Genomic DNA, 23,977 nt, shown 5'->3' with positions numbered 1-23,977 from the left:
GTGTGTTTATTGTTTGAAAAATATGAATCTAACTTAAATATTTTTTGAATGATAGAGCCAAAGTCAAAAAGCATTAGGTTGTTCCCCGCTCATGGTAAAAATGAATTTACCATTTCTATTGAAAATAAGTCAATTATACACAATTAAGTGGATTTGAATGTTGTTTGGCCAAAAGTGAGCATGTTTTTAATGTAAAATGAAAGTAAAATAACAATCACCAGATCGTTGGCAGGCATTTGTTATAATACATAGTTATGGCTTTTGTTACATATACACTCACCTAAAGGATTATTAGGAACACTTGTTAAATTTCTCATTAATGCAATTATCTAATCAACCAATCACATGGCAGTTGCTTCAATGCATTTAGGGGTGTGGTCCTGCTCAAGACAGTCTCCTAAACTCCAAACTAGGGCTGGGCGATTTGTCCCCCTAAACAAATTTGTGATTTTTTTTATAAAAAACTCGATTTACGATTCGATTATGATTTTTTTCCCCGCCCCCATTTAAAACAAAATAATTGCAAACTGTACATATATTTAAAAAATATTTACTTATTATATTTAATAAAAATGCATCAACATGAAATTTACGCAAATCCAAACCAACTCCACACGCCTGAAGTCGAAGAGCATTTTTTTGGAAGGAGCAGCTCTCTTTTGCCGGCTGTTTTTGCCATGTTGTTTGCGTGTGCTGCCCTCGGGAGAGGGGAGGGGCAGAGGGCTGCCCCGCAAGGAGCGTCCTACGGAAACCCTGAAGGAAGATTTGGTGAATGCAAAATGTATGTACTGTGCTATACTGCAGAGGGGGAGAAAAAAAATCTAAAAAACTAGATTTTTTGAAAATATGAATCGATTTGACCTACCAACTCGATTTTAAAATCAAATCGATTTTTTTCCCAGCCCTACTCCAAACTGAATGTCAGAATAGGAAAGAAAGGTGATTTAAGCAATTTTGAGCGTGGCATGGTTGTTGGTGCCTGGTCTGAGTATTTCACAATCTGCTCAATTACTGGGATTTTCACGCACAACCATTTCTAGGGTTTACAAAGAATGGTGTGAAAAGGGAAAAACACCCAGTATGCGGCAGTCCTGTGGGCGAAAATGCCTTGTTGATGCTAGAGGTCAGAGTAAAATGTTCGAACTGATTCAAGCTGATAGAAGAGGAACTTTGACTGAAATAACCAAACCAAAGTATGCAACAAAGCATTTGTGAAGCCACAACACGCACAACCTTGAGGCGGATGGGCTACAACAGCAGAAGACCCCACCCGGTACCACTCATCTCCACTACAAATAGGAAAAAGAGGCTAAAATTTGCACGAGTCCACCAAAATTGAAAACTGGAAAAATGTTGCCTGGTCAGATGAGTCTCGATTTCTGTTGAGACATTCAGATCGTAGAGTCAGCATTTGGCATAAACAGAATGAGAATATGGATCCATCATGCCTTCTTACCACTTTGCAGGCTAGTGGTGGCACACTTTAGGCCCCTTAGTGCCAATTGGGCATCGTTTAAATGCCACGGCCTACCTGAGCGTTGTTTCTGACCATGTCCATCCCTTTATGACCACCACGTACCCATCCTCTGATGGCTACTTCCAGCAGGATAATAAAACGTCACAAAGCTCGAATCATTTCAAATTGGTTTCTTGAACATGACAATGAGTTCACTGTACTAAAATGGCCCCCACAGTCACCAAATCTCAACCCAATAGAGCATCTTTGGGATGTGGTTGAACGGGAGCATCGTGCCCTGGATGTGCATCCCACAAATCTCCATCAACTGCAAGATGCTATCGTATCAATATGGGCCAACATTTCTAAAGAATGCTTTTAGCACCTTGTTGAATTAATGCCACATAGAATTAAGGCAGTTCTGAAAGCGAAAGGGGGTCAAACACGGTATTAGTATGGTGTTCCTAATAATCCTTTAGGTGAGTGTATATTAATGTTTTTGTTGAATAAAATCATGTGCTTGCTCAAACCAATAATTATTCTCTCATCATTATTATATATGTCATTTTAAAGGCTATTGCTCACTTATGTCTATTTAAAGACCAAAATATAATAAATTACTTCATTATCAATTATCAAAATATTTGATAGTGACCGAGTGTCCTAGATTAGTTAAAACATTATAAAATTATGTGATTTTGGTTTAATGAAATACTGTTTTCCATTCATATATTTTATCATTGAGAATTTTTTACACTCTGTTAACTCTAGTATTTATAGTAAAAAGCGTATCGCTGCATCCAGTCTTTTATGGCACAGTTTAATTATTTGATACTTTGTTTTGGGTTATTAAATACCCAGAATTTTACTACAAACTCTCCCTCATTGCCTTGATATGTCCATTACAATTTACCAATCAGAAATAAACCACTTCACCTTTAACAAAGTATTGCATAATTAAACTAGCACTTACATTTCTCAACGCAACACGGTCTCAAAACACAGGCAGATATTGGAATTTATTAAGCTTTGCAGAGTTAATAGAAACACACACATTTATAAGCTGCTGTTACTGTGGATGCTTTTTTCTAGAACGTCATCAGTCAGTGCTGTTGCATTGTGGGTGATTTACCAGGTGATGGATCTACCAATGGATCACGTATTTCAGTGTAGCTGGATTAAAGTGTGACTGGAATTTGATGAGCGAGCATATGGTGGCAGGCAGCCCGTACATCACGGTGGCGGTGTGATACATGGCCTTGTGTTAAACTTGCTGCGTGATGGCCCTGGCTGCTTGTTTAAGGACTGGAAGAGGAGAGCGAGAAGGAAACCATAACCTGCTGATTTATCGCATTTGAATTTTTTTAATGCAACTTTAATTATCTTGGGTTACAACCAGACCTCTCGGGTTTTACATTTATGCATTTGGAAGACGCTTTAATGCACAAAAGATTTACAGTGATTTCAAGTTACAGTTAGCATTTTATTACTACTGCACATACATTTGCTGGGATTTGAACTGTTGTCGCCAAACAGTATTGGACCTGCTGTGTTTTTTACAGATATACAGGGCAGCTGTGTTAATAGCAGCTGTAGGCTCCTGAAGGTGAAAAGCTGCACTTCAGTGTCTGAATTTAAAGGTATGTTTTATGTGCATTTTTGCACCACTCATTTAGGTCAAAACTGGCAGTGTTTTATCAGAAATGATTTCCTGAAAATAGTGACAGAAATGACATTACTGTGTTGCAGATGCTGTAAGAAAATATGGGGATATTTAACTTTTATTTAACTCGGCGTCTTTTATTACAGTGCCATGTGGATTTATTGAAATAATAAATGTTTCATTTTAATGACTTTGCTTAACAGATGTTAAGTGATTTGCAAAAATAAGGAAAAATGCAACGTATTAATTATCCAAGGTGCAGTACAAAAAGTCAAAAGTTGATCAGAAAGTTAACGTAGCATCTGTATCGAGCTCAGTTAACTTATGGAGCTTTTCCATTACATTGTACGACTGGGCTCGGCATGATGCGGCTCGCTTTGTCATTGGCTCGGTTGACTTTTCCACTGCAGTTTAGTATTGCTTAATATTATGTTGTGCAGCCTCTACTGCTGTGACATTATTGTAAATGCGATGCACAACAAAGAAGCAATGGAGCTTGTAATGATGTAATGGATTTGGATATTTTTCAGCGCTTAAAGAGAGTTTGGTAACTTGTACAACGAAGCACAGATGACTGCATCACTTGGTTTGCGCTATGGCGCATAAGGTTAAGCTGATCTTGCATTATTTAGGAATGACGATGGTAGTGACGATTCTCTTTGACCAATCATTGATCTGCAGTGTTTACACGTCACATTTTCGTATCGTATGGCTCGTTTGGAACCTTAAAGATGCAGTGTGTAAATTTTAGCGGCATCCAGTGGTATGGTTGTGAATTACAACCAACGGCTCAGTCCACTGCTCACCCCTCGCTTTTGAAAAGCATTGAGAAGCTATGGTAGCCGCCACCAGAAAAACATGCAATTGACAACTTAGTAAAAAAAGTTTGTCCGTTAAGGGCTTCTGTAGAAACATGGCAGCACAAAATGGCGACTTCCACGAAAAGGTAATTAAAAACGCCTCATTTTAAGATAATAAAAATATAACGGTTTATTATAAAAAGGTATTTTACACCCCTGATAATAGAGTTTTGCATATTATTTAGCATTTCTGTCAAGAGATCCTTCTAAAAATTACACATTGCACCTTTAACCGAGGTGGTACTAAAAATAAGGCACCAGGTACTACGTACTGTACACAGTGGAAATCCCAGAGCCATAATATGAATAAGCGCTATTATTATTGAAGCTTTAGTATAACATGCTGTTGTTACTCCTGATGAGTCGCCTGAACCTGAGCTCATTAGACCAAAGATGTTACACGGTTGAACGTAGCACTGCAATTATTAATGTCCCAAAGTGCCTGGCCAGCAATCCACACTGATGAAATCTGTGGCTGGTCTGAAGAAGTCTTACACGTGCTGGGTTGCCAGGTTAAAATAGGCTCGGTGTGGTTTACAGAATAAGCATTTGTCTGTCTAAACATGAGCCTCCCAGATGTACACCTTGGCATATGAGTGGCATTTCTGAAAATGTAATACAAGTACTGTCTGTATGGATACTTTTCTTGTATAAAATATATTATTCATGTATATATGAATTTTCAACTTATTGGCTACCAGCAGCTTTGTTTTTTTATGAAAGGTAATGGACTTGGTAATGCACTTTGCGTTAATCTCATGTCATCAGCAACACAACCGATTCCATTGCAACCGAGCTTCTTCCTTCAGGTAGTCTCCGGTTCGAGTTTTACACACTTTTCATGCGGACTGTGCCTTGTTTCGAACTAAACTGCCTGTGTGAAAGCCGCCTAAGAGAGCGTGCAGATCTAATGGTGGCCTAAGACCTTTGCACATGTTAAAAGGTGTCTGCTAGATTTAGGTTAAAAAGTACAGTAGTACATACATAGAAATCTTTAGCTCACTTGCTCTTTGTTGTCATTGTATTAATATGTGTTGTGTGTTGCAAAAAATGTATAAATTGGAAATCTTTTCGATGACCGTACAGCTTTGACTAATTTGACTGTATATAAACAATAGCCCCCTTGGTTATAACAGTTGCAATGCTCCTGGTAACCCATAGGTATGATTACGTATTGTTCAGGACATTTTCACACCCCTCCATCGCTCATTTCTGTAGTGTTCAGTCGATTTCAACACCTCACTTGTTCAGGCACCACAGTGTCCGTTTTTAGCTTCCTACCTCTGATTGGCTTTCTCAGCTGACTTTTTCCCCCATCCATTCACTGCAGCTTCCCTCGGCATATTCTCATCTGGACACAACATGTTGTTAAGGCAGCTCTTAAGGTTTGAAAGTGCCTTGAGTTTTCAGCATCCTGGAGAAAATGGGCTTTTTAGGTGGTTTGTCAGCATTTTGTAGGAGCGCTTACACAATACTGCCTTCTAAAAGCTCTTTGTAGTTGAATGCAGCTGCTTTAGACTTCAATACAGTTTATGTGGCTAAATTGTGAAATTCTCAGTTTGACTTCATGGCATGTGAAGATGCTTTAAAAACAGGTGTGAGTGGTCAGGTTGTCGCACATAGAGATTTATTTACGTAGAGGTTGAGAGATCAGTTGTGCTAAACAGCTGACATTGTGTTTAAATGTGGAGGTCATGCTTAAGAGAATTTGTCTATTAAAAAGTCAAATTGCACACCCTTGGCTTTTGATGGGGTCAGTCTGCATGCCAGTTAACTTAAGATGAGTCTCATGAATGTCACGGTCATCTTGTTTTGTCTCTGTTATAAAGTTTCCAAGTTTCTCTGCTGTGCTTGTTCACATTTTCTGAATTTACCAAGGTAAAAACTGTCATTCTTGACCTGAATACAGTATATTGTTTAAAGGCCACCTATTATGCAAATTCCACTTACAAGGTGTTTGGACTAGGGCTGGTCCGAATACAGTTTTTTGAGCTTTGAAGCTTTGGTAGTAATCAACACCAAATATTCAAAGGTTCACGAAAATTCAACGCCTCACGCGTGCAAGGCTTATATGCTCCAGGTACAGACACTGCACTGATACAAAACACAGGTCTGTTAACAGCAATACTTTTAATAAGGTAGCCTTAGGGGCCAGTCACACCAAAAGCGTTTATGGCAGTTGCAGGCGCCTTTTTTGAATGATATTCTATGTGCAGGGCGTGTTTGCGCGCTGTTTATGCACGCCGAGCACCTTGCGGTTTTTTGCCGCCTGCCGCGCACGCGTTTCTGAAGGAGCGCTGAGAGTGGAGAAGCGCCCAACGTCATTCGCGTCTTTCCATTGTCCAATCGAATGAGGGGAGAGGCGGGCCTTACGGTGTGGTGAGGGAAGTTTACAGTTGCTTTGAAGAACCGGACTCCACTCGCTCACTCTCTCCTGCGTGTTTGTGCACCTCTCACCCTCATACAAGGTCAGAGAAAGCGCCCTCTTTTTAAAGTTTCTGCTAATATGACAGTTAACAGCAAAAGAGTGCTCACGCTTCAATATTTGATTGACAAGACAGCTGACTCGGTGGTTGCTTAGCAATATGAAAAGCCGCGTCACACTGCTCTTTTTTTAAAAAAAGGCATTGCATCGCGCCTTGCGAACTGTAATAAGTAAAGAACATGGTATCATACTTTTAATATCAAGTTTATTTACAGACCCTCAGGCCATCCGATATGTTGGTGACTTTTTTGTAAAACAATAAAGAAGATATTTTGCAAAAATCTTGGTGCTCTGACATTTAATGCAAGTCAACGGAGCTGCCTGAGAGCTTAAAAGCAGATATATCTAATAGAAAAGTAATCCCCACGACTCCTGGTGACACATTGACGTCTTGCGAAGAAAATCGATCAGATTTTGTGCAAAATTGAACATTATTTAAAACATTATAAACTTTACTGCAGAGCACCTGCCAACAGCCTCTGGCCAAACATGAGCACGATCTTCTTGTGGTGTTTGCTGTTGGCAAACCAGTCTCTCAGCGCCACGCCGCCACCTGTAGAACGAGAACGTTAAGGGCACTTCCTGCTTCGCATTAACTCTAATAATGTATAAAAAAAGAATATTCGAATCTCAAAATTGAAAATCGAATGCCTGAACGAATTCGAAAAAAATCTAATATTCTGGTCCAGCCCCTAGTTTGGACACGGTGTGTCGGCAGTGTGTGAACACAACCACCCTACAATGAAAAAATTCCACCTGCTCCTTGTTGTTGAATCCCCATTAAACCAAAGCAGTCTCAGACATGCTGTTTTGATTCTCTTATCAATGTGAGGTCACATTGATAAGCCCCGCCCACTTACAGTACTGCATAACCTTAGTTTCCACCCTCAGAGAGTTGTACTCTGTTCACTAGATACTATTGTCTCAGACTGTATTACTCAGATCTATTTGAACTGAAAACGCATCAAAGTCTGTGTATAAGGAAGTGAGGAGCTGTAGCTTATTTGTATTTAAAGGTACAGACATTAAAACGGCGCGTTTTTGCTCCTTCCCAAATAGGGGTATTTTGGACATACTAAAATAAATGATCTGTGGGGTATTTTTGAGCTAAAACTTTACAGACACATTCTGGGCACACCTAGGGATGGGCGATATGGCCTAAAATCCATATTGCGTTATACATTGCAGCCTCTTGCGATAGCGATATGTATTGCGATATAATACTTTCAATAGACACGTTTCAGAACAGGTTATATAGACCCTTACAAAAGCCAAACTGCTAAAAAGTAAGTAAAAGTAAACTGTTATGGCCAGATTAGTCTTGTTACCTCTCTTAGCTGGAACTTTTGCCTGACACACTCTACAGCATATATATTATTGTATTTTACCATAATGCCAATTTCGCGCGTGGAGCAGCAGTTAACTTATGTAACTTATGGCTTAAATCCAAAAAATAGATGTTGCATCAGTCTTTTTCACGAGTTCCTCTGTTTCACTGACGCTTTCATCCATGTTTATTCGGCTGCAGCTCGTGGCTCTTAAGTTCGTGGGTAGATTGTGTCATCAACACGCATTATCGCGATAGTGCAATAGATTTTAAATCTCTATCGTATGCCAATTTTCTATCGTTTATATTGCATATCGTTTATATTGCCCATCCCTAGGCACACCCAAGTCTTATATTGCATCTTGTAAAAAGGCATCTTGTTAAAAGGCTATAACTGAAGCCTATATTACTGTCTTTTTCTTTATCAACAGTAGTATTAGTCAATTTCAAGTTTTTTTATTCTTAGTTGACTTTGGCACAGTTAGCTTAGACATTTTACACAAAGCATGTGATGTTATTTTTAATTGTAGTGTGTCTGACATTATTAGTTTTACAAATTTGTTTTATTAATGGATTATGCAAAACAAAACAGTATTTCTGAATGGCCTGAGGCCAGGATTAAGCAGATTTGAAGCGAAAGTATTTGATAAACGCATAATACGTAATGAGACAGGCCTGTTTAATAACATTATAACATTTTTGACAAAGGTAGCGTTTAGCGGCTTTTGCATCTGAGCTGCTTATACATATACACTTACATGTACACATCGAGGGGCAACGTTCTGATCTCTCTAATGAAGCCAATACGGAAGTGACTTAAACTGCAATTCATCGACTGGCCACTAGAGGCTGGCTCCAAAAGGAGTCAATTCCCATAGACCAGACCCCCATGTTAAAATGCCCAACTTTACAGCAAAAAAATATGTTTAAAGCCAGGTACAAAAAGTGTTTTTGGTCTATTTAGCTAATTTTTCCCTTCATGACAACTGTGAGGGGGGTGCAACAGATGGTTCAGCAGATGTTGGTCTAAAAGATATGTTCAATCATCTTGAGTTTTGTATGATTTTTAAAAGGACATAATGTAAAACCGCACATACAGCATGTTTGTGTCCACCCAGCTTCAAGCACTGCGATGCTACTGTCCGCCTAGTCCCAAGAGGACAATTCATCCGTTAGCCTAATTAAATGAATAATGGAACATTCCCATTACAGGCACCTTGGTCTTGCTCATAATAAGTCCCAAGAGAGCCGTCCACATCTTGTGTAGGGTATTGTGCATGTTCTCTCTAAAGAGCCATTAATGAATCGGAGAACAGCACACCGGAATCAATATGATTTATAAGAGTCTCTTAAAAATCAATCTGTTATTTTGAATAATGCGCTTATAGTTTTTTCATTCAAACATAATTTCATTATTTACTGTGTAGATTATAGGAAATGAATGACAGTGATTAAAATTCACTTGTGTTTTCGGTTTTTAAAAGAGGGTATTATACTTCGGTCCCTTGTTTTTCTTGTGTGCTTTGATTTAATCACTTCACAAAATCCTGCAGGAGACCATTCATACACTTATTGCAGACAATGTGTGCGTGTCTGTTGTCTGTCTGGCCTATAGTTCATTGAGTTTAAACATTTGACCTTCGAACCGCCACGTTCTTAGTATCTATTCTTTTTACCACAGCAAACTTTCTCTTTGTATGTACATTTATGTGGAATAAATAGTGCACCTGAGATGTTCTTTACTTTTTAATTTTGCTCTGAGCTATTTGATTAGTGTTAAATATAAAGCTTGCCTGAAAGGAAAATAGGCTTGTATGCTTGAATGGCTTTACACACACACACACGCAAACACTGTATTCACACAAACACACACCACTAAACCAAAAGATTTTTTCTTTAAAGTTGTTTTGCCAGGTGTCATCTGCTCTTAAATTGCGATACACCATGTTGGCATTTAGGATTTGGTTGTTGGCAAACACACAGCTTTTCTATGTAAATATGGCTTGAAATAGATTGGATTTTTTTTTAAAGTGCACTTTTTGGTCTGTCTGTCACGATGGCTGGTGCATTTCATAAAACGATTCAAGGATAAAGAGCAAATGTGTAACTAAGGATATTCAGACATGTTATGCAAATCACTGTTCAGCATTTTAATGAACGGCAGTAGGTGCTTTGCTCATGGCACTTGGTCATACTTTTTTGAGGTAAATCTAATAACCTATGAAACCCATGTTATTAGCTCTTGTAAATTTTTTGTCTTTTCTTTTTCTGCTAAATTTTAATCATATTGTCATCCATTATTCAGCTACACTCCAATAAATGCTGGGTTATGCCAGTGTTGGGTCAAAAAGGGACGAGCCCAGCAGCTGGGTTCAAATGAACCCAGAAAATGTGTAACCTAACAATGGGTTAAAACAACCCAGCATTTTGGGTTAGATTACAACCCAGCAGGCTGAGCTCATCCCTTTTTGACCCAACACTGGGTTAAAAATAATCCAGTAGAGTGTACAACTCTAAAATGTTAAAGGGATAGACCCAAAAATGAAAATAATGTCATTAATGACTCACCCTCATGTCGTTACAAACTTGTAAGACCTCCGTTCATCTTCGGAAAACACAGTTTAAGATGTTTTATGTTTAGTCCGAGAGCTTGTTGACTTTTCATTGAAAATACATTTTTGTCCAAAAATAACAGAAATTAAGACTTTATTCAGCATTGTCTTCTCTTCTGGTTCGGTTAGAAACGGGTGCACGATACTAAAGTAACGTGACTGCAGTGACGCGGCTGACGTGTTATCCTCAGACGTGTCTCGGGCTCACAAAAAAAACAGCTGGGGCGCACCAGATAACACGTCAGCTGCATTGTTTGTCAGCCGCGTCACTGCAGTCACGTAACTTTAGTCTCGTGCACGCGTTTCCAACTGAACTGGAAAAGAAGAAAATGCTGAATAATTCATAATTTTTGCTATTTTTGGCCCAAAATGTATTTTCAATGCTTCAACACATTCTAACTGACCCACTGATGTCACATGGACTACTTTGATGATGTTTTTATTACCTTTCTGGACATGGACAGTATACGGTACGTAGATTTTCAATGAAGGGTCAACAAGCTGTCGGACTGAATATGAAACATCTTGGACTGTGTTCTGAGGATGAGCGGAGGTCTTTCGAGTTTGGAATGACATGAGGGTCATTTATGACATTATTTTCATTTTTGGGTGAACTATCCCTTTAAACACACATTTCATACTGTTAACACAAGATTTCAGTTACTGAAGAAGATTCATTAAGACAATATGCTGTTTTTCATTTTTACAAATAAACCAAGCAAAGAAAGAAAGAAAGAAACACCGCCAATGTGTTTTCTTCATGAGTTAGGGTGAATGGCTGATAGGATAGCCTCTAGGCCTAATGCACCTTTCACAAGTGCTTCATCACCATGGCAACCAGAGGTTAGCGGTAGGCGTGTCGATTGTGCCAAAGGAGGCAGTTGCTATTGTTACCTGCACAGAAGTGATTTAGATGTCCATGTTCACTGATTAAACCGTGTGCATTTGTTTAGTGTGTATGAATGATGATATCCCTGCAATCTATGAAATAATCCTGGTTGCATGATGTTCTTTGGAATTTAGAGACCGAGGTATTTATAGATGTGGTGAGCGCCACTCCAAGAGCATTTGTCGAACTTAATCAGATACAGTATGTTATGGCAGATGGTAGGATATGCAAACACACACACACATACATGAACTCATACACATAGGCATTTAAACAGTCATGAGTCACTGCCTGTGTTTGCTCGAATCGACTGACCTTTTAATCGGGATTCAGATTTATGGTCCTGAACGTGCAGACATTATAATGAATATGGGGTTTTAAGGAGTTTGCCAACGCTGGCTCATAGCATTCGTATGTATTTTACGAGGTGGACCACATTCGTACAATTTTTGTGCAATTTGCCCCTGTGAATTGTGGGTTAGGGGGGTTTCGTCATTGTTATGTTTTTTTAATAATAATTGTATGTTTTTGTATGATTCACTTCGTATGGATTCATTCGAATTAGCCAAGTTGTAAAACTAACTTTGTGAATAAGCTTTGTGAATTGTCTGAAATCCAAGGGTAAATCATCACTTGTTTCACTTTGTAGATAGAGATGCTGTTTAGCAGGTTGACATTGTGTGATAAGTAAGTGTGTAAATCTTTGGGTAGACACTGATTTGAGTCACAATTAATAGTTTTTCAATTCATTTTGGAAATTAAAGGATTATTCCATTTTCTTGATAATTTACTCACCACCATGTCATCCAAAATGTTGATGTCTTTCTTTGTTCAGTCTAGAAGCAATTATGTTTTTTGGGGAAACATTCCAGGATTTTTCTCATTTTAATGGACACCAACACGTAACAGTTTTAATGCAGTAAACCTCGTAAAACATAATTGCGTAATGCCGTGGAAAGGTCATGTGTTACATATATGAAACGCACATTTGCGGACCATTTTAAACAATAAACTGACACAAGGACATTAATTAGTATCATTAGACATACAACAACGTCGGAACGGTCCTCTTTCTCCACACTTGTAAACACTGGGGCGTAGTTTCGCATACGTCATCCGTGACCTCTTGATGACTTATTGCGTGAGGCCGCGCTGGCGCATCACATGACTGGAGATAGACGAGAAGTTGTGGTTTGAAAGTGCATATTTTTTATTTTTCTTGTCAAAAATGACAATCGTTTCGCTAGATAAGACCCTTATACCTCGTTTGAGATCGTTTAAAGTCCTTTGAAACTGCAATTTTAAACTGCATTAAAACTGTTAAGTGTTGGGGTCCATTAAAGTCCATTAAAATGAGAAAAATCCTGGAAAACACAATTTCTTCTCGACTGAGCAAAGAAAGACATCAACATTTTGGATGACATGGTGGTGAGTAAATTTCAGGACCAGAATTTTTTTTGCCAGATAAAGTAAAAATTGTAAACCACAGGCTCAGAAGATTAACATAAATGACTTTTTTAGTCTTAATTCCTCTTACTTGATTTAAAAGTTTACTTTTGTCTAGAACAGGGGTCTCCAACGTGAAGTCTGTGAGGTGCCCACCAAAGCACATTCTATTAATAGTCTCAATTGTAATATTTATTTATTAAATATTTTTTATATTAGCTTGGCATGGTTAACATTTTAAACAATATTAAAACATATCAACAAATAAAATAAAATAAAATAAAAAGTAAAAAGTAACCCTCCAGATGGAGGTTGGAGACCCCTGGTCTAGGATGTGAAGAGCTACATCAGCTGTGTGTGTGTTTGTGTGTGTGTGTGTGTGTGTGTGTGTGTGTGTGTGTGTGTGTGTGTGTGTGTGTGTGTGTGTGTGTGTTTCTGTGTGCTGACACCAGTCCCTCATTGTCAGGACTGTTATAACCTCACTAGCCATAAATATTCTTTTATTCATCCTCCCAAAGTGAAAGCAAGTGTAAGTCGACAGGGAAATGGGGGGGGAATTCATTTGGCGTCAGTTCATCGTGTTAGCCTTTATAGCCAGAGGGATGGAGAGAGTTTGGAATGTGCATTGGGATATCTGCTTAAAGTGTTTGTACAGTGTGACTGACGTGACAGCCTCAGGGTTGTCTTTGTGTGGCCACAAATAAACACACACAATGTGTACAAATAGGAGGTGTGTGTATGTTTGTATTACCACTTGAACATTGAACCTTTAAAAAAACCTCCCCCTGAAAAAAAAAGATTTTGCAGCTTGTTTGGTCAGTGAACATTTTGTCAGTGAGTTTTGTGTTTAATATATGTAATCGATCAAAATGGGAGATTTACAAAATACCTTTGCAATAAATACCTAGTACTGCGAGAGTGATTTATAAGCACTATTATCTTGACTCGGCCTGTTTATACCTTGATGTCATAATCACAGATAAAATACATAAAATTGATAACACCTGTTAGCGCTGTGGGTAGAATTATAAAAATGTCACCTGCCAGTTGGTTGGTGACATTTTTATCATTCTATACTCGCCAATTTTTACTCGCACTTGGCGAGTGTTAATTTTAAGCCTGCTTGCACGGCAAGGCCAAAAGCATGCGTAATAGTATACACAGTAAAAATGTATTAAAACAGATTTTTCTGTCTTGATAAGGTTTCATTAAGTTGTGTAGCAAGTGTTTGATTAACTCAAGCTCTATTGAATTATTTTCGAGTGTTGCCATCAGCTCCTTTAGCAGACTGTGAAGTGTCACTTAAGTGCCACTTTGCTTTGCATTTGTGATATAAGATGGCATACAAATGTCACTTCAGGATCTAAATCGTTGTTTGCACAAACAGTTACACACACAAATGTTTTGTTGCTCCCAAGCGCTATCACATCAGATCACGCACATACTTCCCCTGCTCGCCTCATTAACATCTGTCGCGGATGGCTTTCTACATAAATTCCCTCTTATCTTACCATGACCTCTGTCAAAACAGAGAGCGGTCCCTGTGAGATTACGTAATTCTCCCTGCGGGGTCTAATCCGGGCTTTCTAGTGTCTGTTGTGTTAAAAACGTGATGTGTAAGAATCTGTTCGGTTGCACGACAAGGCCATACAGTAAGCATCAAAACAGTGGGAAAAGTATGTTGCAAATGAACTAAAACCAGATATCTATATTTGAAATTTGCAACAGGGATGATTCATGGTGGACTACATCAGATGCTTTCTCGAATAAAAGCCCTCCAAATAGCAAGTTGCAAATCATGAATCATAGCTGTGATGTAAAACGAAAGCCTGTTGTCCCAAACCTACTTTGTAGCCCGATTATCTGTTTGAGTGTTTGTTTTTGTACTTACTGTAACAACCTGTAATAGGGTGTTGGTTATTTAATAACAATTTCAGTTTAATAAAGGTCTTTGTTACCGTGTTGTGTGTGTGTGTGCATGTTTGAGACTGAACTCTCTGGACTCTCAGGTTCCTCATTTGGTGGCTGTGCATGTACTTAGCGCACTCGTAGATCAAGACTGAACACATTTCATGCTTCAACTGTCAGTGGAGAGATATTCCTCTTTTTTTCTTTCTCTCCCTCCCCCTCTTCTATGGAGGGAATAACAGACTGAAGGGAAGTTTTACTCTTTTGCTGAGCTTAACATTTGGTAATGCAAAGAGTTTTTAAGGCTGTGCAGAAGATCTTGCAGCATGAATTTAGCCTGATAAGCATGGTTGCCAGATTTGTGTAACAAACCAGCCCAATAGCTTAAAATATGGCACTCCTATACCTAAAATACTTATTTGTGACCCTGCCGGTAAAATTCGAGCTGAAGTCTCATAATCTAATCTAATCAAAATTTGATGTCATGTCACTCATTGATTTTACTATAATTTCAATATTTGACATAGCATTACTCGGTCAATCAGTCCTTTCAGAAAAACGAGTTCTTTTGTGATTGTTGCGGGCAAAAATCCTCGATTTTGCGGCACGTTTTCTTAAAAAATGCGATGGAATATGCGGGATATTTATGCAATTTATGCGATGGAATTGCGTGAATTTGCGAAAATTGCGGAACTTGCAAAAACTGCGGAAACTTGCAAAAGCTCCAATAATGTTCACGTCACATATTCACGTCACTTCATAACGTTCCCATGGCAACAGAGGACATGGCTGCGCTTGTGTGAAGTAAATGCAACATTTTTCAACTTTCTGCTAATATATATGACTTTTTGCTACGAAAATGCGGGCATTATGAAATCATGCAAGCCCTGCATATTTTGTGCGCAGAAATCTGTAATTAATGCGGCGAAAGTGCTTCGTATTTGGAAAAAATGCGGCCCCGCATAAATATGCGGACTTTGGCTGATTATGCAATAAATCGTGCGATTTTCTGGAGGGACTGGTCAATAATAAGGATATCAATGTTGCATTTTTACAGAACTTTTTTACATTATGTAAGATGGATTTATGTAACAAAAATTGACTTTAGCTGGCTTTTCACAGACTGTGTCACATTTTATGTCACTGTTATGCATTGCACCAAATTTTCTTCTTAAAAACACTGTATAGCAGTAATCACAAATACAGTTTTTGTAAAATCATCATCCTTTATGATTGACAGCTGATTGCCAAGAGCCGTCCACCTTTAACCCACACAAAAAACAACTCGCAGTAACAGTTTAAAAGGTTTCCGCATGGAAACTTTGGATTTGGCAACACTGCTGATAAACCTGCTGCTGACTATTTATGTTGTTAAAATAAATCAAATAACATCAAAACATCTGCTTATCATTTTTTTATTTTTTTTCATAAATATTTCATAATTTTGTTACAATACAATACAAACGTTTTTTTCGCACGTTTTTTTTTTTTTTTTTTTTGCTGGGGTTTGGAAATTGGTTCATGCTTCAATGTTGGTATACTAACCTAAGTTCATACGATTTTCTCTCTCTCATGTTCGCAGGTTTCCTGGGTTTCCTCTCCAGAAGTTCCTGTTCTTAGATGGTAACAGAGAGCTAGAAATAAGAGGTACTGTAATCTTTGACAAATTCTGTGTATGTGTAGTCCTGTTCAGTCTGATGTGATTTTAATTGTGATTCCCAGTGTTATGTGATTAGTATTATTGTTGGTGTTGTTATAATAATATATATGTAGGATGATAGGGGTTTGGGTTATTGAGTTATTGTTACACAACTAACAGCTGCTGCTATTAGAAATTTGAAACCCATTCGAAAGAAAAAAAAGTTAATTGCTTCAGACATGACGGATAAAATTATTTAACCTTGGATCTGACAAAAGAAAGCCAGATCTCAGAGAATATAATGCCCAAGGACAAAGAGTGTTTTAAAGCCCAACAGCTAATAGCAGATATTAGAACATCTTTTATCTCTGTTAATGAAAATATAAAAAAAACCAGCATCAATCTGTAATTGCTATAATGAAATGTGACACCATTTATTGCCCTTGCAAATCTTGCATACATTCATGTATATGCCACAATAAACAGATTCACCTGACCTACTGGAAAAAATACTGTATAAAATGATCAAAGTACTACTGTACTACTGTATAGCCCAATTCATGTAATTGTTCTGACGATATCCACCAAATGCACCTCTTCATTGTTTAAATTAGGCATGGTCTTATTTTAAAGAGCACCTATTGTCCGATTCACGTTTTAAAATTTCCTTCGGTTGTGTATTAGTATGTTAACGATATGCAAAATGTACATACCCCAAAGTAAATGATGGCGCGAAGTATTAGTCCCTTTCACACATACAGTCTTTACTGGTAATTTACTGGTAAATTGCAGTTAACAGGTCATGTGTGAACAGAACCTTTTCGGTAAATCAGTTCTACCAGAAAGACTCAGGAGGTAATGTAACATTTGATAGCATTTATTTAACAATTTGTAAGTAAAAGGATGCAGCTATGATGTAGAACCCCGTCCATAACTCAGCCGAAGGGTTGTAGCTTTCCGCAGTTCCTGCCTGAGATGAAGGCAGGGGCGGAGCCTAGCCCCGACGTATGGATAGGGCCAACCTGATGGTGGTGGTGGGGAGGATGGAGGTGAACATCAGCGTCAGCATCTGCACACGCAAAACGGGTTGAGTAGGGAACTTATATACACCAAGAGTCAAGTGATGATTGGCTAGATCAAAATGTAATGAATGACGTGGCATTCCTAGTAGAACCTACGCTATAGCTTTCATTGCTGTCAATTTACCAGTAAGAGAGGTTGTAAGATTACCTGTAATTTTCCGGTAAGCGCTATGTGTGAACAAAAATATAGGATTACCGGCATTTAGAACGGCTGACGTCAGACCGCGCTGACAGCTTCAGGCCAATCATAACGTTTTTATACAGATGACGTGTTTACCCCCGCACTGTTTATGGACGTTTCCATACCCACGCTGCTTAAAAGCACACCTGAAGTTAACATCCACATTTCTTCACCAAAGTTGTTTAAAACAGCTTACCATCTATTTGCCGAATTGCTGACGTCCTTTGCACACCCTCTGTGAAGCATAAAGTGCAAACGCAGTATCCGTTATACGTCCTCTAACGCAATGTTGTTCGGTCACGAGCAACATAGCGACCGTCAGCGTTTGCCACAAATGTGAAAACCAAAAAATACGGAGCTCGCCGACCGTACGCCACAGGTAACTTCCACTTTCTCTCCGAGTTTACGGGTATTTTGATACTGATGTGTGAATGATCTCTTACTGGTAAAAAGACGTAACGTCGCTGCATGTGTCAACCGCACATTTTTGTATTTACTGGTAAATTAATTCTGGTAAATTCATGGTAATATACCAGAATTACTGTGTGAAAGAGGCTATTGTCTCCAACGTAAATCTCTTTTCTTGGACTACAACAAACACAGGCAACAGTTTACTTCCTGGGATTGGTGATGTAGACAAGACCGACATTATCATAATTCCTCCTGCTTTGCACACCACCTGCAAGTTAACTCCTGTTAGCAACCGAATCTTTCAAACATGGTAGCGAGCATCACGTTTCCGGCTGACCTCCGAGGTATTCAGGCCAATCACAACGTACAGATTAGCTGGCCAATCAGGAACACAGAGCTTTTCAAATCCGTGCGTTTCAGGTAGAGAGCGAAATCTAGAGCTACAAAAATGTACGGTATGTGGAAAATAATGTTTTTAACCATAAACTACGTGAACACATTGTATTATACCAAATACACAAAATAATGTTGTTTTTTGGCAATATAATATGTGCTCTTTAAGGCTTATATCTAGGCAAATGAAATGTGCCTTTTTGATTTAGTGACAAATAGATTATGTAACTTCTCTCTGGAGGTGGAAGTTTGAAGCATTTAAGAATTGTACTGTTTATGTAAGATAATTTATTATCTTTTCAGCCTTCTCCACAGCTCTGTGGTCATAAAGTCCTGCTCAAGGACAATCTTAGCAAAAGTCTTAGTCATGAGAGAAACCCTGACAATTCATTCATGCCCATGTGAAAGTTAGACTTGTGTGGCTTTATTAACTTTCAATATAGCTCTGTAAACTAGTTCACTCTTAAAAGTTGAAATTTATGCATTTTAAAAACATCATCTTTCTTTTCCAGGAAAAAAAGGAATGCCCTGTTTTGAGTAAACTCTGGATTTTCCACCTATTCATCACGTCTGTTTAAGAATCATTTTCAAAATGCTTCAAATCTTACCACTGTTTTAACTTTTTAACCATTTTAACTTCTCGTATGAACTTAAAGGGATTCATGGTGAACTCTCTGGTCTCTCACGTTCCTCGTTCAGTGACTGTAGGCTGTCTATGTTCTCTGCACCTGTTGATCAAGATTGAACACATTTTATGCTTCAACTGTCAATGGCAACATTTCAGCACAAAAACTGATGACTTACAAATTAACCACCCACAATCCAGTTCAACCAGGCACTAAATGCTTTGAATTAGCCTCGCTCTGTATTTAAACATGCTGCCTTTATATGCAAATGGTTCGTTTTAGTTTTACAGTAAAAAATGTAATTGAACATTTCCGCTGTTTTGGTGGGAGTATTTTTGGAGATACCTGTTCTGCATGATTCGGACACTGAAACACAGATCATACCTGCTTATTAGCAGGCACAATGAATGTTCCTGCCTCATTATGTTCTCAACACTTGAGAGCTGAGTCATATTTAACCACCATACAGCTCTTATGTGAAACCTCATGTCTCGTATGCATGTATGTATGTATGTATGTATGTATGTAGAGTTTGGTTCCAAAAAGCAATAAATCCATTTAGACTAATTTCGGTAAAAATGTGTTTTCTATACTAAGAAAGTGACGAGATGAAAACCACTTTTTTCTTTTACAAACTTTCACATAGCATCTTTAGGTTATAAAACCATAAAAAATTCAAATCCATAATTTGATTTTCAAAAAAACTGATTCTTTTTTCCACAAAATGCAATAAATCCATGACAAGTTTTTTTTCAAAATGCTATAAATCTATTGAATCAATATATAAATGTGCATTCATCTGCCATGTTATATTCATTTTGTTGACTAGTGGTATACACTGATTAAAAAATAAACATTAATGGCATTAATCAAAACAATTTGTCATATTAAGAAAACTGTCATTGCTGCGGTTATACTTGCGACATCGTCGATGAACTTTTTTGACAGTGATCAGCTGTAAAATGTTTTGGTCCTGGTCGATTTTTGTTGGCTTCGCGTAAAATAATGAAAAGTTTTTATATGATCCCTTGGGGTCAACGTGTTAGCATGTCAGAAGCTTGACGCTGTTGGGAGAACAAGTAACAGCCGACATTTTCCGTCTCCCGAGTGCATCTCGCGTAAGATTTTGATGGCTTACGTTTCTTTCCCGTCACAGAAAACCATCAGGTTTATCAATGCCATCAAAGTATTCTTTTGTTTTTGTTTGTTGATCACGAAGTAAAAGACGAGGAAAATAAGGATTCCGTCTGTATTCAACGTGCCACCATTGTTGTTTACAAGGCATGGAATGGTGTGCTGTGACTTGTTGAGTGGATTTATGGCATTCTGCAGGAAAGAAATGGCGTTTATTGCGTTTTGGTAAAAAGGGAGAAAAGATGACAGAATAACGCGGCGGACATTGGACTTTGCGTAAAATTAAGAATTTACTTTTTAATACTGACCTGATACAATACTGATTTTGGTGGTCACTTTTTGAAGAGTTTCGTTGCAAAACGAGAGAACGTTTTTTTTAATTGTTCAGAAATCTCGTTTTTTTGGTTGTGCATTCCAATTAATTTTAATACAACTGCAGTTGGTTTGTTTTGATTTAAACTTTCATAACTTAAAAAATACAGCTAAGTAGCACCATAAAACAAAATAATAACATGATAACATAATAATGAACATGTTTTGACAAAAATAAAAAAAAAAGGATTTATCTCGTTTTGCACAAAACTCTTCATTTCTATAAATGGTGTTTATTGGAACCAAACTCTTCATATATATAAATAAAATCCATATAGTAAAGTTACACCTCTATGCAGGCATTTCAGTCATGCACTAAAGTCTTATCTACTTGATTTGGAAAAGACAGGTACACTATATAGACAAAAGTATTGGGATGCCCCTTCTAATAGAGATGTTGTCTCACAGCAAGAAGGCCCCCAGTTCAGGCCCTGGCTGGGTCAGGGGGTCTTTCTCTGTGGAGTTTACATGTTCTCCGTGTGTCAGCATGCATGGATTTACCCTGGGTGGGTACTACAGTATATGGTTTCCGTTCAAATTCCCAAAACTATACACACGTTGATCTATACACACACTGAGAAAGGACAATTTCAAATCTCCAGTTTACCTAACCTGCAGTTTTTTACCTGGCGATTAACCAGTTCTCGCCATGAATGTAGCCATAGATGCTGAAATTACGCATTTGTAATAAACATGTTTATGTATTCCAGTCAAAACTCCATAGTAATGCTATAAGATACACAATAGCAGTTTTGTTTCCATTTTTGTTGCAACAGTTTTGGAAAGGACTTTTTCTGTGCTAAAATGACTGTGCCCCTGTGTACAAAAATTAAGATGGGTTTGGGTGATGAGGGTTTGGCTCAGAGCCTGCAAGTCATAACAAAGGTGTTTATGCATGCATCGAATGTCTGTCAAATAAACTCTACTTTGCAAGACCGTGCGCATACATCCACAAACGCAAAACTTCAAGCTTAAATTGCACTAAATACACCTTTCTTGAGATTGCTACTGCGTATGCAGACAGGTTGGCAAATGCTATTTGATGATTGGTTCTTTTAAATGGAAGGCGGGACTTCCGTCACCATATTGAACATTGCATTCCCCCCTTCATAGTAATAGCAGCGCTCAGTCATGTTATATCTTTGGTTTCAGTTTCCCTAGAGAAACGAACAACCATGAGGCAATACAGCTGCTGAGTTTATCATGCTGCCCTTGACAGATAGACAATCTAGAATTCGTAGTGTGATTGAATCTGTGGGTTTGTCCTGTGGGAGCAAAGTAGTTAAGTGTAGATGAGGAGTCGGGATGAGTTTCCTCGTGTAAAAGCACGGCTTCTTGAGATGTTTTATGCATGACGTTAAGTGTTGCCTTGAAGACCTTTTCTCTTCTGACTACCATTAACATTAATACACTGAATTGAAATGAGTTGAATTGAGAGTAATAAAGAGAGAAATTTTGAGTCCATGTGACTTTAGTTGTGTAACAGTGTTTGAATGGGTATGGTGGTCCATTGGCGTCAATTTTAATTTATAAGATGAAAGAGACGTTTGTGACCTGATTTCTGGACACTAGAGTCCGATTGTTCAAATCATACCTTGTGCCTTTAAATCCATCACATCAACCGGAATCAACCATGTTTGTCTTTGCGGTTAGTTGACTGGCAGTGAGTGGCTTTTGTGTCTGCCTTTCTATTAGTATTGTAGTGTGTGTGCGTGTGGTAAGCTGACTGGAAATCCGTGGTTTTTGTGTCTCTGTGTAGGTGTGTAGCTTTCATGTGTATGTATGTGCGGTTTCACTGCTTGGAAATACACATGCTCATACATACGGACACACACAGGATAGAAAGTGGCGAGCTGTAAACTCCCTCCGCTTCCGTTTTGAACGACCGCTTTTCATGCCATTTAAACTTTTTATCAAATGCACAGTTAGTTACTAATATATGATGAATTAGGTAGCTGAGAAGACACAGTATTTGCTAAACTATCTTTGATTGGTACAGCTGCAGATTAAATTATTTACCTTCAAAATCATAACCACAACTTTATCCATAGTTTTTTAGCTACTGTCTGTAAGATGCTGGGGCGTCAGTAAGTGTCTTTGTTTGTAAGACATGAAGGTGTCTATGATTGTCTCTGTCTGTTAAACATAAAGGCATCTGTGTGTTTTTGTCTGTATGACTTTAGGGTGTCTGTGTATGTCTCTGTCTGTAAGACATGAAGGCATCTGTGTGTGTCTCTGCCTGTAAGACATTAAGGCGTCTTTGAGCATCTCTGTCTGTAAGACACAAAGGCGTCTGTCTATGTCTCTGTCTGTATAACATTGAGGTGTCTGTGAGCTTCTCTGTTTGTAAGACATGAAGGCGTCTGTGTCTGTGAGCATCTATGTCTGTAAAACATGAAGGCGTCTGTGTGTGTCTCTTCCTGTATAATATTTGGGGCATTTGTGAGCATCTCTGTCTGTAAAGCATGAAGGCATCTGTGTGTGTCTCTGCCTGTATAACATTGAGGTGTCTGTGAGCATCTCTGTCTGTAAGACACGAAGGCGTCTGTCTATGTCTTTGTCTGTAAGACATGAAGGCATCTGTGTGTGTCTCTGCCTGTATAACATTGAGGTGTCTGTGAGCATCTCTGTCTGTAAAACATGAAGGCGTCTGTGTGTGTCTCTGCCTGTATAATATTTGGGGCATTTGTGAGCATCTCTGTCTGTAAAGCATGAAGGCATCTGTGTGTGTCTCTGCCTGTATAACATTGAGGTGTCTGTGAGCATCTCTGTCTGTAAGACACGAAGGCGTCTGTCTATGTCTCTGTCTGTATAACATTGAGGTGTCTGTGAGCTTCTCTGTTTGTAAGACATGAAGGCGTCTGTGTCTGTGAGCATCTATGTCTGTAAAACATGAAGGCGTCTGTGTGTGTCTCTTCCTGTATAATATTTGGGGCATTTGTGAGCATCTCTGTCTGTAAAGCATGAAGGCATCTGTGTGTGTCTCTGCCTGTATAACATTGAGGTGTCTGTGAGCATCTCTGTCTGTAAGACACGAAGGCGTCTGTCTATGTCTTTGTCTGTAAGACATGAAGGCATCTGTGTGTGTCTCTGCCTGTATAACATTGAGGTGTCTGTGAGCATCTCTGTCTGTAAAACATGAAGGTGTCTGTGTGTGTCTCTGCCTGTATAATATTTGGGGCATTTGTGAGCATCTCTGTCTGTAAAGCATGAAGGCATCTGTGTGTGTCTCTGCCTGTATAAGATTGAGGTGTCTGTGAGCATCTCTGTCTGTAAGCCACGAAGGCGTCTGTCTATGTCTCTGTCTGTAAGACATTAAGGCGTCTGTGAGTTTCTTTGTCTGTAAGACATGAAGGCGTCTGTGTGTGTCTCTGCCTGTATAATATTTTGGGCATTTGTGAGCATCTCTCTCTGTAAAGCATCTGTGTGTGTCTCTGTCTGTATAACATTGAGGCGTCTGTGAGCATCTTTGTTTGTAGGCGTCTGTCTATGT

At 38.6% G+C, this 23,977-nt stretch overlaps 1 protein-coding gene across 1 annotated transcript in view; it reads left to right on the top strand.

Moving 5' to 3' along the window:
- The window catches only part of stat5a (signal transducer and activator of transcription 5a), a 180,381-nt gene that overhangs the window by 31,139 nt on the left and 125,265 nt on the right, over positions 1-23,977 (top strand). The window contains exon 2 of the mRNA XM_073856651.1: positions 16,229-16,293. The gene's annotated coding sequence lies outside the window, so the exon portion shown is untranslated. The remainder of the gene's footprint in view (positions 1-16,228; positions 16,294-23,977) is intronic.

Source organism: Misgurnus anguillicaudatus, chromosome 19 (genome assembly GCF_027580225.2).
Source record: "Misgurnus anguillicaudatus chromosome 19, ASM2758022v2, whole genome shotgun sequence".
Lineage (NCBI taxonomy): Eukaryota > Metazoa > Chordata > Actinopteri > Cypriniformes > Cobitidae > Misgurnus > Misgurnus anguillicaudatus.
Note: the sequence above shows the minus strand (reverse complement) of the source record. Positions and strands in the feature narration are given on the sequence as shown.